This window comes from Myotis nattereri (assembly GCF_964212035.1).
Source record: "Myotis nattereri genome assembly, chromosome: 2".
NCBI classification, from domain to species: domain Eukaryota; kingdom Metazoa; phylum Chordata; class Mammalia; order Chiroptera; family Vespertilionidae; genus Myotis; species Myotis nattereri.
The window spans coordinates 111,801,580-111,817,024 of NC_138076.1; the positions used below are offsets into that span (position 1 = coordinate 111,801,580).

General features: G+C 43.4%; 2 pseudogenes across 2 annotated transcripts; both read right to left on the bottom strand.

Moving 5' to 3' along the window:
* Positions 1-768: 768 nt before the first annotated feature.
* On the bottom strand, positions 769-2,491 carry LOC308514705 (Na(+)/citrate cotransporter-like; annotated as a pseudogene). The gene has a single exon. The product of its transcript is annotated as a Na(+)/citrate cotransporter-like (transcript).
* A 10,564-nt stretch (positions 2,492-13,055) lies between these two features.
* LOC308514123 (methylmalonic aciduria and homocystinuria type D homolog, mitochondrial-like) lies at positions 13,056-14,154 on the bottom strand (annotated as a pseudogene). Its single transcript has 2 exons — positions 13,742-14,154; positions 13,056-13,513 (listed from the first exon to the last, which is right to left on the bottom strand). The product of its transcript is annotated as a methylmalonic aciduria and homocystinuria type D homolog, mitochondrial-like (transcript).
* Positions 14,155-15,445: the final 1,291 nt, after the last annotated feature.

A 15,445-nucleotide genomic window follows, 5' to 3' on the forward strand; every position in this document is an offset into this window, starting at 1 on the left:
TGACAACAATCAAGGCTTAACTACAACAAGACTGCGCACAAAGACCACAAGGAGGTGCACCAAGAAAGCATAAAAAATGCGGAGACAAAGAAACAGGACAAAATTGTCCATGGAGGATATAGAGTTCAGAACCACACTTTTAAGGTCTCTCAAGAACTGTCTAGAAGCCGCCGATAAATGTAGTGAGATCCTCAAGAAATCTAATGAGACCCTCGATGTTGTGATAAAGAACCAACTAGAAATTAAGCATACACTGACTGAAATAAAGAATATTATACAGACACCCAACAGCAGACCAGAGGAGCGCAATAATCAAGTCAAAGATTCGAAATGCGAAGAAGCCAAAACACCCAACTGGAAAAGCAAAATGAAAAAAGAATCCGAAAATACGAATATAGTGTAAGGAGCCTCTGGGACAGCTTCAAGCGTACCAACATTCGAATTATAGGGGTGCCAGAAGATGAGAGAGAGCAAGATATTGAAAACTTATTTGAAGAAATAATGACAGAAACTTCCCCCACCTGGTGAAAGAAATAGACTTACAAGTCCAGGAAGCGCAGAGAACCCCAAACAAAAGGAATCCAAAGAGGACCACACCAAGACACATCATAATTAAAATGCCAAGAGCAAAAGACAGAGAGAACCTTTTTTTTTTTTTTCAGTTTTAGTCCCCCTGTATTTCCACACATATGTATATGTCTTGCTGGAAGCTTTGGGAGTCCTCAGGAAGGCGGGGCTGTGTTATGCTCTTGAGGCTCTTCCTAAGTCTCAATGAGTCACATTAGCCCAGTCAGGAAAATTGTCCAGGTCAAACATGACCTGTCCCCAGGTGTTGATCGCCAGAAACACACATAAGACTCCAATTATCTTCACCATTATTCCTGTTTCCACCATGTCAGAAACCTTGAGGTCCGTTGGCAAACACGATGGCGTTAGGTGGGGTGGCCACAGGCAACATGAAGGCAAAGGACGCACTCAGGGTGCAGGGGAGCATGACGTACAGCGGGTTGAGGCCAATGGAACGGGACATAGAGGCAAAGATGGGCAGGAACAGGGTGGTGGTGGCCACGTTGCTTGTACACTCAGTGAACACAGCGATGAGCAAGGACAAGACCAAGGTGATGGCTGCTGGGGGCAGAACGTGCAAGGGCTCCATCTGCTTCCTCATCCATTCAGACAGCCCCGAGGCCTCACATCCTTCAGCCAGAGCGAATCCGCCCCCCAAGCAGCACAATGCCCCAGGGAACTTTCTCCTGGGTCACCTTCCAATCCAGCAGTGCAGGCGGATACAACGGAGTCTTTCTTTCTTCCTCAGCCTGGCTGCAGAAGTTGAACTTGGGCTTCTGCGAAGGCACAATGAATAGTAATATGGCCACGAAGATGGCCACGGTGGCGTCAGTGACATATTTTGTCTCGCCCCCATCCAGGCGACTGACATCCAGCCAGGCATGAAGCCTGGGTCCCGGGAGAACCACAGGGTGACCAGCAGGAGGAAACAGAGCAGGACGTTGCCCTCGGCGAAGGAGAAGGGTCCCAGCTTCCTGTATTCCTCCTGCAACACCTCATAGGCAGCTTTCTCACTACTCTTTTCCTCCAGACCGCAGCCCCAAACCTTTTAAAAATTGAATCCCATAAAAATACACTGGAGCCAAAACCAGCAGAGCAGCAGCATGATCAGCATGTTGGGGAAGGCAAATCCAAACCAGGAGACACAGTTCACGGTGTCTTTGCTCTCAGGAAACAGCTCGTGCATCTGGCCCAAGAGCACCACGTTGGAACCTGTCCCGGTCAGGGTGGCAGTGCCTCCGATGCTGGCCGCGTAACACACGCACAGTGTCATGGCCTTGCAAATGTTCTTCCTGTCACAATTCTTCTGTGGTCTCATTGCAGGGCCTTCAAAAATCACTTGGCTTTCTGGCAGCTCACCAGTCTTGCCAATGTCCACCAGCTCCAGTTCGCCCAGGCCGGCCTCGCTGGCTGTGGTCGTGGCCTGCATCTGCTGCAGCACGGCCTCCACTATGGGCACCATCATGGCTGTGGTGGCTGCGTTGCTGATCCACATGGAGAGGAAGGCGGTGGCGCCCATGAAGCCCAGCATCAGCTGTGTAGGCTTGGTCCCCGCCCAGAGGAGTGTGCGCAGGGCGATTCTCTTGTGCAGGTTCCAGTGGTCCACGGCCACTGCCACGAGGAGGCCTCCCAGGAACAGCATGCTAGTATCCTTCATGTACTGGACACACACCTGATTGGAGTCCAGAACTTTGAGGAGTGGGAAAAGCAAGGCAGGCAAGAGGGCGGTGACAGCCAGAGGGATGACTTCCATGCACCAGTAAGTGGCCATGACGATGACGACGTAGGCACACCTGGCAAACTTGGTGGGCACCAGAATGATGAGTGGCAGCAGCAGTATCGGGGTGAAGAACAAGATCACAAAGAACTTGAACTTGGAGACATACCTCAGTGCCGAAGCCACCATGCTCTGCTTGAGGTTCAACCACAGCGTGCTCCTTAGTGTTGGGGTCCAACCCCAGCAGGTCCAGGGGTTCCCAAAGGTGTGGACGGAGTCGGCGAAGAAGGAACGTCACAGAGACAGCGTTCAGTTGATCAGCAGCCTAGCCAGGTTCTCTAGCCAGGATATCCAGCCAAGTTCTGTCGACAAAGAGAGAATCTTAAAAGCAGCAAGAGAAAGAAACTTAGTTACCTACAAGGGAATACCCATATGACTGTCAGCTGATTTCTCAACAGAAACTTTGCAGGCCAGAAGGGAGTGGCAAGAAATATTCAAAGTGATGAATGCCAAGAACCTACAACCAAGATTACTTTATCCAGCAAAGCTATCATTCAGAACTGAAGGTCAGATAAAGAGCTTCACAGATAAGGAAAAGCTAAAGGAGTTCATCACTACCAAACCAGTATTATATGAAATGCTGAAAGGTATCCTTTAAGAAGAGGAAGAAGAAGAAAAAGGTAAAGATACAAATTATGAACAACAAACATGCATCTATCAACAAGTGAATCTAAGAATCAAGTGGCCTGCATCTGCTGCAGCACGGCCTCTTAATCTGGTGATCATAATAGAATCAGGGACATAGAAAGGGAATGGACTGACTATTCTTGGGGGGAAAGGGGTGTGGGAGATGCGGGAAGAGACTGGACAAAAATCGTGCACCTATGGATGAGGACAGTGGGTGGGGAGTGAGGGCAGAGGGTGGGGCGGGAACTGGGAGGAGGGGAGTTATGGGGGGGGGGGAAAGAGGAACAAATGTAATGATCTGAACAATAAAGATTTAATTTAAAAAAAAAAAGAAACCATCAACAAAACAACAAGAAAACCCACTGTGTGGGAAAACATATTTGCCAATGTCATATCTGATAAGGGCCTAATCTCCAAAATTTATAGGGAACTCATACAACTTAACAAAAGGACGATAAACAATCCAATCAAAAAATGGGCAAAGGACCTAAATAGACACCTTTCAAAAGAGGACATTCAGAAAGCCAAGAGACATATCAAAACATGCTCAAAGTCACTAATCATCCGAGAGATGCAAATCAAAACAACAATGAGGTACCATCTCACACCTGTCAGACTGGCTATCATCAACAAATCAACAAACGACAAGTGCTGGAGAGGATGTGGAGAAAAAGGAACACTCGTGCACTGCTGGTGGGAATGCAGACTGGTGCAACCACTATGGAAGACAGTATGGAGTTTCCTCAAAAAACTGAAAATGGAACTCCCATTTGACCCTGTGATTCCACTTCTAGGAATATATCCCAAGAAACCAGAAACACCAATCAGAAAGGATATATGCACCCCTATGTTCATAGCAGCACAATTCACCATAGCTAAGATCTGGAAACAGCCTAAGTGCCCATCTGTAGATGAATGGATTAGAAGACTGTGGTACATCTACACGATGGAATACTATGCTGCTCTAAAAAAGAAGGAACTCTTACCATTTGCAACGTCATGGATGGAACTGGAGAGCATTATGCTAAGTGAAATAAGCCAGTCAATGAAGGAAAAATACCACATGATCTCACTCATTCTTGGATAATAGAGACCATTATAAACTTTTGAACAAAAATAGATACAGAGGCAGAGCTGCCTCAAACAGATTGTCAAACTGCAGCGGGAAGGCCAGGGAGGGTTGCGGGGCAGGAGGGAGGGGGGTAAGAGATCAACCGGAGGACTTGTATGCATGCATATAAGCATAACCAATGGACATAAGACACTGGGGGGTAGGGGAGGCCAGGGGATTGTCAAGGGCGAGGGGCACATATGTAATACCCTTTCTAATACTTTAAGCAATAAAAAAATAAATAAAAACAAAACAAAACAAAAGAAAACAAACAAATCAACAAATGACAAGTGCTGGCGAGGATGTGGAGCAAAAGGGAACCCTAGTGCTGGTGGGAAAACAGACTGGTGCAGCCATTATAGAAAACAGTATGGAGTTTCCTCAAGAAATTAAATATGAAACTGACATTTGACCCAGTGATCTCACTTCTAGGAATATATCCTAAGAAACCAGAAACACCAATCAGAAAGAATGTATGTACCCCTATGTTCATAATAGCACAATTTATATTAGCTAAGATTTAGAAACAGCTTAAGTGCTCATCAGTAGATGAGTCGATAAAAAAAGCTGTGGTACATTTATACAATGGAATACTATGCAGCAGTAAAAAAGAAGAACCTCTTACACTTTGAGGCAACATGGAGGTACCTGGAGAGTATTATGCTAAGCAAAATAAGCCATTCAGAGAAAGACATGTATCACATGATCTCACTCATATGTGGAATCTAATGAACAAAATAAGCTGATGAACAAACTAGATCCAGAGACATGGAAGCATGGAACAGAGTGTGGAATCTCAGAGGGAAGGCCGGGAGGGTGGGTGGGTGGGAAGTGATCAACCAAAGAACTTGTGTGCATATATAAATATACACATAACCCATGGACTCAGACAATAAGGTGGTGAAGGACTGGGTGTGGGGGGAGCTAGGTGAAGGGGCAGTAGGAGTCAATGGGGGGAAAAGAGGGACATATACTTTCAACAAGAAAGACTTAAAAATAAAATAAATAAAATCAGTGAGAACATTAAAAAATATACTTTTTATTGCCCTGGATGGTGTTTTTCAGTGGTTAGAGATTCAGCCCACACACCGCCCGTGCACCAAAGAATCATGGGTTTGATTTCCTGTCAAGGAGTCATACCTGGGTTGTGGGTTGATCCCCAGACCTGGTCTAGCTGCGCGCTGGAGGCAGCTAATCCATGTGTCTCTCTCACAGCGATGTCTTCCTCTTCCTCTCTCCTCTGTCTCTCATCCCCTCCCAACCTCCCTTCCACTCTCTAAAAATCAATAGAAAAAATATCCTCGGGTGAGGTTTAAAAACAAACAAACAAAAAGAGTGGTGAGCCCTAGCTGGCTTCATTCAGTGGATAGAGCGTCAGCCTGTGGACTAAAGGGTCCCAGGTTTGATTCCAGCCAAGGAAGGGCACATGCCTGGGTTGCGGGCTCCATCCCCAGTGGAGGGCATGCAGGAGGCAGCCGATCAATGATTCTCTCTCATCATTGATGTTTCTATCTCTCTCTCCTTCTCCCTTCTTTTCTGAAATCAATAAAGAAATATATATATATTTTAAAAAGAGTGGTGAAAGTGGATATCCTTGTGCTTTTCCTGTTCTTAGGGAAATGCTTTTAATTTTTGCCCATTGAGTATGATGTTAGCTGTAGGTTTGTCATATATGGCCTTTATTATAAGTGGTATGTTCCATCTATTCCCATTGTGCTAAAATTTTTATCAAAAATGGATGCTAGATTATGTCCAATGCTTTTTGGTGTCTGTATTGATATGATCATGTAATTTTTATCCTTTATTTTGTTTATATGATGTACCACATTTATTTTTTATTTTTATTTTAAAATATATTTGTATTTATTTCAGAGAGGAAGGGAGGAGGGAGAGGTAGAAACACCAATGATGAGAGAGAATCATTGATAAGCTGCCTCCTGCACACTTGTCACTGGGGATTGAGCCTGCAACCCCAGCATGTGCCCTGATTGGAAATTGAACTGCAACCTCCTGGTTCATGGGTGGATGCTCTACCGCTGAGCAACAGCGGCCAAATTGTATCACATTTATTGAATTGCAATTATTGTACCAACCTTACATCCTTAGAATAAATCCCAGTTGATAATTGTGTATGATCTTTTTAATATATTGCTGAATCTGATTTACTAAGATTTTATTGAGGATTTTAGCATCTATGTTCATCAGGGATATTAGCCTGTAACTTTCTTTATTTGTAGTGTCTTTATCTGGTTTTAGAATTAGGATAATGCTGGCCTCATAAAATAAGCTTGGAAAGCTTCTCTCCTCTTGAATTTTTTGGAGTAGTTTGAGAAGGATGGATACTACTTCTTTGAATATTTGGTAAAACTCACCTGTGAAGCCATTCGGTCCAGGGCTTTTGTGTACTGGGAGTTTTTTTTTTTCCTTTTTTTTTTAGTACTGCTTCAATTTCATTAATTGTTATTGGTTTATTCAGGTTTCCCGATTCTTTCTGATTGAGTTTTGGAAGATTATATGTATCTAGAACAGTGGTTCTCAACCTTCCTAATGCCGCGACCCTTTAATACAGTTCCTCATGTTGTGGTGACCCCCAATTTCATTGTTACAAATTAAAGCATAGTGATTAATCACAAAAACAATATGTAATTACATATATGTGTTTTCCGATGGTCTTAGGCGACCCCTGTGAAAAGGTCGTTTGACCCCCAAAGGGATCGCGACCCATAGGTTGAGAACCGCTCATTTATAATGTGTCCATTTTGCCCAGGTTGTCTAGTTTGTTGGCATATAGTTGTTCATAGTATATTTTTACAATCCTTTGTATTTCTGTGGTGTAAATTGTTAGTTTGCCTCTTTCATTTCTTTTTTTTAAACATGTATTTTTATTGATTTAAGAGAGAAAGGGGGAGGGAGGGATAGAAACATCAATGATGAGAGAGAATCATTGATTTGCTATCGCCTGCAGGCCCCACTCTGGGGATCAAGCCCGAAACCGGTGCATATGCCTTGACTGGGAATTGAACCATTGACTTCTTGGTTCCTAGGTTGATGCTCAAATGCTAAGCCACACCCGACCAGGCCATCAGTCTTCTTTCAGTCTTTATCTTTTCAAGGAACCAGCTCTTGGACTCATTGATCTTTTGTAGTGTTTTTTAGTCTCTGTGTCATTCTGCTCTGATCTTTATTATTTCCTTCCTTCACTTACTCGGGGCTTTTCTTGTTCTTCTCTTACTAGTTCTTTAAGGTGTAGGGCTAGCTAGACAGTTTATTAGAAAGTTTTCTTGATTTTTTAGGTAAGCCTGTAACACAATGAATTTCCCATTCAGGACTGCTTCTGCTGTGTCACATCGATTTTTGATTGCTGTGTGTTCATTTTCATTTGGTTCAGGAAGTTCATTATTTCTTCCTTTATCTCATTGGTAACCCATTCATTGTTTATTTTTTTATTTTTTTCAGTTGATCAGCAGCCTAGCCAGGATCTCCAGCCAGGATCTCCAGCCAAGTTCTGTTCTGGATCTCCAGAGAGGTTCTGCTGTTTATTGTCTTGTTACATTCGTATTTATACCAGTTGATTTTAATCCTGTCAATTTCTATTACAAAGGTTAGGGCGTTTCTTATCTCCATTCCAGGGAGTAAAGATTATGTAGCTTAAGCATGATTGTTTGTAGTTAAAGTGATTAACTACCCGCCTGGCACTTAGTTAAGGAGTTTCATCCCCTCCCTGACTTCAGGGAAAAAATCCCTATCTGGGGAAACAACCTTTCTCAGAGAGGTGACCTTGGTTAAAACACACAGCACTAAGGGGAGCAAACATATTAAGAACAGTATGCTATATACGCCAGGTCCCTTGAAACATATGCTGTGCAGATGTTTCTATCCTGCAGCGACTGTGTCAAGCAGCAAGGATGGACCGGCTTCCGGCAAATTCCCCCTTTTTTATTTTTTAAAAAGAGAGCGCATGCAAATCAGTGGCCACCTCTCAGATTGGGCCGTTTAAAAGTCGGAAGAAGACTGGCAAGCAATGACAGTGAGCATAACTATAAACATAGTGGATGGAGTGCACAAGGAGCCCCATTCCTGTAGAAGGTTGCCGGCCTCTTCAGTCAAGGGATTACAGCTGTCCTCAAGTTGTTGGTTTGATTGTCTTTGTTGGTCTGGCTAGCGGGCAGCATCACTGGCGACGGGCTTCCCGAAGCGTCAGTGAGTTGAAGGGCTGCATCAAAGGGTCCATCAGGGCCGTGGTTGATGGTGGTGTTGGTGTCCGAGGAGGAGTAAGCTGTGCCCTCTGGGTCAGCTGATATGGAAGATGGAGGGTAGTAGAGAGAAAAAGAAGAGAAAGCAAAAGAACTACAAGGCATGGAAGTGTTTAGAAAAAAGAGGGAGAAGAAAGGGAAGAAGGCAGCTTCCTGACACAACCCTTTCCTTCAGCTGACCCTTTCCCCGTGGTCCAAGGTAGAAATGGGAAACAAGTCCTGTTGCAGTGAGAGGGCAGCTGCTGTCAGCCAGTCTTTGTCTTTACCTGGGTCCCAATCTGAGCTGGGCGTGGGAAGCGGGAAGCAGCCATGGGGAAAGGAGACCTTCCTCAGAAGGGGCGAGTGTTCAAGCCCCTGAACCATTGGGGGGGGGTGAGGATCTGTGCCCCACCTCTGTTGAACCCCAAGTTCTCTCCTACTGGCCCCCGACTGTGCCTGTCTTAGGTTGCCCCACCCTGTGGGGTCTTACCCGTCTTTGACTACCAGTCATCTCTGGGCCAAGTAGGGTGATGTGAGGTTCAGTTCTGTCTCCTTGGTAGCCTATGTCCCTCTGGACTCCATGCCCAGCAACTGCCTTGGGATCCCCTTGCCTGCTGGCGGGGCCCCGGCATTGATCACATATCTTGGGGAACCCAGGTTTCTTCTCCAGGGAGGGCCCAGCTCACGCTATTGGGTGAGAGACAGATCCATGGTACCAGCCACCATGAGGCTTCAACCTGAGCATGAACAGAGAGCTCAGGCAACAGCTATGGGCAATTGGATTGTAAGAAGAGGGTCCCTCTTGACACAAGGGTAAGAGGGGCCAATACAGGACAAAGGAGAGTCCCGGAACAGGGCTTTCTCAGCCCAGGATGTCAGGCTCTTGGCACAAGACAACTCCATGTATGGGGCATATACCAAGCATCCCTATTCATGGCATAAAAGGGAGGTGCCCTTCCTGGAACTGTAGGGTAGGGAGATTCTAGAAGAGGTTGTGTTCAGGAAAGAAGGAGAAAGGCCAAAGAACCAGCAAACAAGTAGTTAGATTTTAAAAAAAGGAAAAAGGAAAGGAGATGTGGGGCAAAGCTAGGACATGTGGAAAGACAAAAAGGAGGCACATGTGATCCTCCCAATGGACAGATTGTTCCAGCTCAGGGCTGCACATCTGCTGCAGACGGGCACTGGTCAGGTGTGCTATGATGAGGCAGAGATGGAGGGCGGTGAGACATAAGGTCGGACTAGACGGTCTGGAATCCACACAGGTGAGTCTGCGTCCTGTGGAAATATACAAGCATATCCTCTCCCCCAGGTTAAAAGTACATCAGGTCCCTTCCAGGCTCCTGTAAGCAAGTCTCTCCATTTGACAAGGGCTTTAGGTTTAGTTAGATCAGGGTTCCAATGCCTGTACATCGGGGAATTTCCCTCAGAATCTACATTTAGTATATTAATTACAAATAGAGTATGTTGTAGAACATGATGAGGAGAGGAATATTTAAACTCATTTTCTTGTAATATTTTGTAACAGGAGTAAATCAAACACCGCTGGGGCTATATAATAGAAGTCCCATTTGAGACAAGATATCTCTTCCCCATAATGTAAAGGGGATAGTCGTAATTACATAGGGACAGAATGTTCCTGAATGTTGATCTTCATCAGCCCAAGTTAAAATCTGAGAACTCTTTTTTACATTAGATGCCTTGCCTAGTCCTACTAGGGAAGTGGAGGTGGTGTGCGTGGGCCATGAAGAGGGCCAATCCTTCCCTGCTATGCAGGAAACATCTGCTCCTGTATCCAATAGACCTTCAATTGGTTTTCCCTGAATTTGTAAAATTTTTGTAGGTCTAGTAGCATGGATTTCTTGTATCCAAAATGCTGCATCGCTAGATCCAAAGCCTCCGGCCCCTCTAGCTTCCTGGGTAACGGCTGTCCCTATTTTATGTATTGGTAACAGGATTAATTGGGCAATTCTCTGGTTGGGCTGAATCTGTATAGTTGTGGTGGGTGGGGAAAGTAAAATCTGTATTTCTCCTGTGCAGTCTGCATCAACAACTCCTGGGATGACTAAGATCCCCTGTAACGAGGTGGAGCTCCGTCCTAATATTAAACCTACAGTTCCCTCAGGCAGCGGCCCAGACACTCCTGTAGGAATGGCTGCTACTGGGAGTCTGGGGTTAGTATTGCATGGGTGGTTGAGTGGAGGTCCAATCCTGCACTGCCTGTGGTTGCCCTGAAGAGGTCACTGACTGACTGAAATTTGCAAAGGGGTTGAGGGTTGATGCCCCTATTATTGCAGGGGCCTGGGGCTGGCCCCTTCTCAAGTTTCCCAATTGAGGTGATGGGATATAACCTCCTTGGGAGCTATTTGTAGAGTTTAAAGGCCGACCATTTTTATGGTAATTTGATCTACATTCCTTTGCCCAATGGAATCCTTTCTGACATCAGGGACAAACGGTTTTTGGAGGATTAATATTATTCCCTAATGTATTTCCAGGCTGTCGAGGAGCTTGCCATCTGGCCTGAGTATTATTATTTTTATTTGGGCATTCTCTGCTAAAGTGCCCAGATAAGCCACAAGAGTAGCAGTTCATATTTCTTTTATTACCTGTATTATTGCTGGCTTGTCCTATACCCTGTACATATTGAGGGTATGTCTCCCCTTTGAGAGCTGCAGCTATAGCTACACCCTGTATAAATGCTGGACTTACATCAGCACACTGTTTTATAAAATCATTTATAGTTCCTGTTCTGCGAATCGGCCTTAATAAAGCCTGACAGGTATTATTAGCATTTTCAAAAGCCAGTTGTTTGATTAGGATATCGGCTGCCTCTTTGTTATTGATTACTCTCTTGACTGCCTGTATGAGGCGAGAAAGGAAATCCTGATATGGTTCCTCGACCTTCTGTTTAACCTCTGTAAGGGTGGTTGTTTTTCCTGCTGTATAAGGTAGGGATTTCCAGGCATTTACTGCACAACTGGTTACTTTGGTAAGTGCCTCTGTGGGCATATTCATTTGCTCCTGAGCTGTGTTAAAATCACCTTCTCCTAATATCATGTCTAGGGTTATTCCTTTTCTGGTTTTTTTGCTAGTGGCTACAGCTTTCTTAGCAAGATCATCATATTCAGTTTTACATAATAAGTAATCGCCTCCTGAGAGACAGGCTTTACAAACCTGTGACCAATCATAAGGAGTCATCCATTTACTGGCTAGGGTTTCTACCAAGGTTTGTGTGTAAGGAGCTAGAGGTCCATATTCAGAGCAGGCAAATTTTAATTCTTTAAGTACTTTGTAAGGTACAGGCTCCCAGGTGGGGTTTCCGTCCCCACCAGACTCATTCTCATATGCAACTGGGAAGCAGAGTGAGAATTCAAGATCTCCATTAGCTTCAGCTTCTCTTATCACCGTTTGAAATTTAGAGATGGAGCTCATAGGAGCCACAGGCTTCCTTTCTAATTTGGGGAGCCTGTTTTGAATGGGAGGGCCTCTCTCCTCTCTACTGACTGGAAAGGACCAATGGTCATGTTTATGATATTTATTCTCCTCCCGATCAGTAGGCATAGCTAAATTGCTTTTAGATTGAGCTGAAGACAATAATGATGTATCCTCTCTGGGTGGAGCCGAGGGACTATTTAAATTTTGAGAAAATTCAACCATTTTTGCCTCTGGTGCCAAGGTTTCACAAATTGAATTCCAGAGAGAAAAGGTATCTGCCGGGACCTTCTCAGATCCATGGTAGCTGTAATAGTTCTTTAATTGCTTTCCTACTTTAGTCCAAGTTTCTAAATTAACAGTTCCATCCTCAGGAAGCCATTGACATACGTCCTCTATAAAACTTTCTGTCTGACTGGGAGTAACCTTAACTCCTCTGCTAGCAAGCATATGCGTTAAAAGATTAATACAGAGTCTTTTTTCTTTAGACTCAGTATGACCCATCCTGTCATAAGGATGAGATTCATATGCCTTTAAACATGTAGTATTATTCTTACTCTTCTTTTCCTATATGTACATTATTTCAAAGCAACACTCAAGACTGGTATAAGAAAAAAGAAAATTAGGAAAAGTTAAATCTAGACTTTTCAATCACATTCATTAAAAAAAGTACTTTATAAAGATTAATACAATTTCTTAGGATTCTTAAGAGCCATATTTAAAAAATATTGCAATAAAAAAATACCATAGCAAATGTATAATTTATTTTTAGAGAAAATAATTAAAACTAAGGTTTTTCGCCCTAGCTGGTTTGGCTCAGTGGACAGAGAGCATCGGTCTGCGGACTCAAGGGTCCCAGGTTCGATTCCAGTCGAGGGCATGTACCTTAGTTGCGGACACATACCAGTAGGGAGTGTGCAGGAGGCAGCTGATCAGTGTTTCTGTCTCATCGATGTTTCTAACTCTCTATTCTTCTCCCTTCTTCTCTGTAAAAAATCAATAAAATATATTAAAAAAATAAAACTAAGGTTTTTCTACTAAAGGGGAGCAGTAACAATAGATCATACCATAGTTACATGTTATTTACCACATTCTGTACAATGTGGATGTGCTTAACATGTACCAGTATTCATAGACAATATGAACTTTTGAGATTTAAAAATCACAAATCCCTGTCAATGCTGTAAATTTATAAATGTTAATATAAATACCTAGAAATAAGTAAATTTTAAAAACTGAAGCCTTTGACAGTGTTTATAGATCAACTCAAATGTTAAGTAGAAATAGTACAGTAAATACATTGATATTACTACTAATTTCCACTTAATTTCTTTATACTATGGCTACCTGATGTTGCATTTGCGAAGATACTTCCTACAACCACATGGGTACCCCAGAGATTATGATGAATCACTTTGCAGCAGCCAAGGTCATCAACAAGAATCCTAAATGACGATAGTGTTCATCTGTTTCAAAAAGAGTGTTATTTGTATGTGGTCCAAAAAACACGAAACCAGATGATGGGTCAGTAAAGGCAGCCCAGTAGCCTTCAGCTCGAAGAGCATAGCATATTTCCTTAGCACCACTGATAAACTTTTCTAAGAGCATTTCTCTTTCATTTTCTTCCTCCTCACTCCACATAGTTACATCATTCTTAATTTTCTGTGTTATGGTCAGAATCACCAGTTTATTGGTGGCCATTTCTGGAAACAGTGATTGAAAATCTCTTTGTAGCCGAAACCGGTTTGGCTCAGTGGATAGAGCGTCGGCCTGCGGACTGAAAGGTCCCAGGTTCGATTCCGGTCAAGGGCATGTACCTGGGTTGCGGGCACATCCCCAGTAGGAGGTGTGCAGGAGGCGGCTGATCGATGTTTCTCTCTCATCGATGTTTCTAACTCTCTATCTCTCTCCCTTCCTCTCTGTAAAAATCAATAAAATATATTAAAAAAAAGAAAAGAAAATCTCTTTGTAGCAATTCTGGGTATATTTGGATTGCACACTCCACTTTGTTTCTGCATTGTTAATTTCTTGCTCAACAGGTGCATCATTACCCTGAAATTCATTCACATATTGTGCCATCACAAATTCATGTCTTTCATTTGATAAAGGTTCTGCTGAAACATCAGGTGAAGTTTTATGAACCTGACTTTTCTTCTGTGACATGGTCTCATTGAGATGACAATCAAAACCTATGTTCCCAGGAAGCTGGAATCTCTGGTTCTAAGGCCCAAATGGTCCCATTATTTCACCCAGCCATATTGTTCAAGACGTGCAGTGGCCACATGAGACTCATCAGAACCTGAAGATCCTGCAGTTGAAAAGGCTTTGGGATTGACAGCCCTTTTAATTAAAGAGTAAAATCCTGGGAGATAGGAAACCAGTCTGGCTCTGTTACAGAGCACATTGGCCATTTCTGGCGGAGAGAGCAGACACAAAATATCTTCCCTTCCTTAAAGTTACTTCGAGAGCTGTGGCCTAAAACCCTGCGAATTTGGAGGGCTACCGCAGGCAGAAACCATCCATACCAGTCACCACCGCTGCCTCCATCTGTCCAAGATCCTGACTCCAGCATTTTAATTCTTTATACCTGTGTCCCTCTTTCTATATTTCTTCTTACAACAGTCCCTTTAGCAGTTCTTACAGTGCTGGTTTTGGTGGTGATAAACTCTTTTTTTTTTAAATTAAATCTTTATTGTTCAGATTATTACATTAGTTACTCTTTTTTCCCACCATAACTCCCCTCCACCCAGTTCCCACCCCACACTCCGCCCTCACTCCCTACCCACTGTCCTCATCCATAGGTGCACGATTATTGTCCAATCCCTTCCCTCACCCCCCTCTTCCCCCCCCCCCAAGAATAGTCCATTCCCTTTCTATGTCTCTGATTCTATTACAATCACCAGTTCATACTGTTCATCAGATTATTTATTCCCTTGATTTTTAGATTCACTTGTTAATAGATGTGTATTTGTTGTTCATAATTTGTATCTTTACCTTTTTCTTCTTCTTCCTCTTCTTAAAGGATACCTTTCAGCATTTCATATAATACTGGTTTGGTGGTGATGAACTCCTTTAGCTTTTCCTTATCTGTGAAGCTCTTTATCTGGTTTTCACTTCTGAATGATAGTTTTGCTGGATAAAGTAGTCTTGGTTGTAGGTTCTTGGTATGCATCACTTTGAATATTTCTTGCCACTCCCTTCTGGCCTGCAAAGTTTCTGTTGAGAAATCAGCTGACAGTCGTATGGGTATTCCCTTGTAGGTAACTGAGTTTCTTTCTCTTGCTGCTTTTAGGATTCTCTCTTTGTCTTTTGCTCTTGGCATTTTAATTATGATGTGTCTTGGTGTGGTCCTCTTTGGATTCCTTTTGTTTGGGGTTCTCTGTGCTTCCTGGACTTGTAAGTCTATTTCTTTCACCAGGTAGGGGAAGTTTTCTGTCATTATTTCTTCAAATAGGTTTTCAATATCTTGCTCTTTCTCTTCTTCTGGCACCCCTATAATTCGGATGTTGGTACGCTTGAAGCTGTCCCAGAGGCTCCTTACACTACCTTCATATTTTTGGATTCTTTTTTCATTTTGCTTTTCCGGTTGGGTGTTTTTTGTTTCTTCGTATTTCAAATCTTTGCCTTGATTCTTGCGATCCTCTGGTCTGTTGTTGGGAGTCTGTATAATGTTCTTTATTTCAGTCAGTGTATGCTTAATTT